Raw genomic sequence first — 2,500 nt, 5'->3', positions numbered from 1 at the left:
TGATGACGATGACGAGGATAGAGATGATGATGAAGGGGATGATAGTAATGATAATCAGTCAGTCAAGGAATCACAATGGCAGCCATGATGGCAATCATTATGAGAGAATAACGCAATATTTGTCGAAGAACGATATTCAATCAAAGAATCATATATCGAGAGCACCTTATTACTATTACTAATAATTTGAACCTCTCACGCACCGGCGTATGCGTGTTCACTTGAACATAATATTATCAGCTCAATAACATCATATGATAATGAATTCCATTGTATGAAATTAGGATGGCACTAGTTTTTGTTTCATCGGCCATACTTCTAAATATAGAATAGATTACATCACTGGCTATTCAGAGCTATGTGGGTGTAAATTTTCTTCCTGTGTCATCTGACGTTCGTCCCTGAAGGTCCGGCTATAGGTCCAGGCCTTTTCGGTTGCCTGACATTGCCTTTCGCCGTAACTAGAGCAGCCTCTTCTTTACGGAGCAATACTTATTTGAAACCTTGGCTAGCTTTCTTTTAGTATATATAATGAATACAAAAAGAGCGTGTTGAAACGAGAATTTGGTAAAATAGCTCCCATGGGATTAATAATGTTATATGGAAACGTGGTACTTCACCCGGTATCCAGTTGCCCTATATAAGGAGACGACCTATCTAAAGTGCCCACAGTTCTTCAGAGCTCAGGCCTAACTCAAGTCAGTTAACCAAGACCTCAAAATGAAGATCGTGAGTAGCAGCGACGCAGATTGAGATAAACTCTGCATTATCTAAAGTTCCGAAATGTGATAATTAGTAAATATCTTGTCTACTTATTTAGTTTGTAGCACCACCTCCGTTGCAATTAATTGCAATAAGTACTAAATTTATTTAGAATCATGCAAGATCACTTCTATGATCATGTCCAACATTAAACTTATCCTGTACTATTTCTTCATTCTGTTTCATGCTCGTTCAAATGTTATTCCTTGGTCAAACAGACTGCTTTGTTCGTGACTCTTCTGTTGGTGTTGTCGGCGGTGTTGACCTCCGCCGACCCCGATCCCTTCAAGCTGTTCAAGAAGTACAAGAAGGGCCCCTCCCGCGTGGCCTACCAACCTGTCCGCTACGTCGCTCGCCCCGTCTACCACCCGCCACCCGTCTACCACAGGCCTGTCTACACCCCCGTCTACAAGCCCGTCCACAAGCCCGTTATCAAGCATTGGTAGACTCCTTGGCAATGGACAAACTCGGGACCATGTCTGACCGGAGAAGTTTGCCGTGGATATCATGGAGAGACTTCAGCCGGACGCTTTTAGCGTGGCGTGAATTAGCCTGAGAGTCGCATGTACTTTTTTATAATGACCAACGACAAATATCCATCGATTTGTAGATATCTCATTAAATTCATATTTTCCCCAAAACCTTTTATCTATGACATAAAATACCATGAAATCCAGTACTAATGGAAGGGCGTAAGTGAATAGCTCTATGATTCTTAGAACATATATCATATAATTATGAAGATAAAGAAAGAAACTTACAATCGTTCGTGCACACACACATATATACATATGTATGTATATATATGTATATTCATGTATATACATTTATGTATGTATGTACACATATATATATAATTACATATATATGTGTGTATATATACATGCACACACACACACATATGTATATATGCATATATATATATATATATAGATAGATAGATATATGAGTGTGTGTAGGTATGTATAATTTCACACACACACACACACACACACACACAAACACACACATATATATATATATATATATATATATATATATATATATATATATATATATACATATACATATATATGTATATATATTCATTTATATATATATATATACATATACATGTATACATACATATATACATATATATGTATATATCTATATCTATATATATAGATATATATGTATACATATATACATATACAGTACACATATATATACATATATATGTATATTACACACACACACACACACACACACATATATATACATATATATGTATATTACACACACACACACACACACACACACATATATATACATATATATGTGTGTGTGTGTGTATATCTATTACACACACATGTACACACACATAGACAACACACACACATATATATATATATATATATATATATATATATATATATATATATATATATTATATATATATAATATATATATATAATATATATATATATTATATAATATATATATATAGGAAGGTAAATATATATTTCTATATTAAAATATATATATTATATATCTTTTATATATATGTATGTATTACATATAGCGTGTGTAAAAAAAATATATATATATATATATATATATATATATATATATATATATATATATATATATATATATAATGTATACATATATATTTTTATATATATATATATATATGTGTGTGTGTGTGTGTTTGTGTGTGTGTGTGTGTAATGTGTATACTATATAGCGTGTGTAT

The 2,500-nt window shown here is 32.3% G+C and overlaps 1 long non-coding RNA gene across 1 annotated transcript; it reads left to right on the top strand.

Annotated features, from left to right (window-relative positions):
• The first annotated feature begins 665 nt into the window (after positions 1 to 665).
• On the top strand, positions 666 to 1,403 carry LOC147470054 (uncharacterized). The gene is made up of 2 exons (XR_015191793.1): positions 666 to 729; positions 981 to 1,403. It is a non-coding gene; the product is annotated as an uncharacterized LOC147470054 (long non-coding RNA).
• Positions 1,404 to 2,500: the final 1,097 nt, after the last annotated feature.

This window comes from Penaeus japonicus, unplaced genomic scaffold, assembly GCF_977035675.1.
Source record: "Penaeus japonicus unplaced genomic scaffold, GWHDUDI00000001_assembly GWHDUDI00000017, whole genome shotgun sequence".
Lineage (NCBI taxonomy): Eukaryota > Metazoa > Arthropoda > Malacostraca > Decapoda > Penaeidae > Penaeus > Penaeus japonicus.
This window is presented reverse-complemented; position numbering and strand designations above follow the sequence as displayed.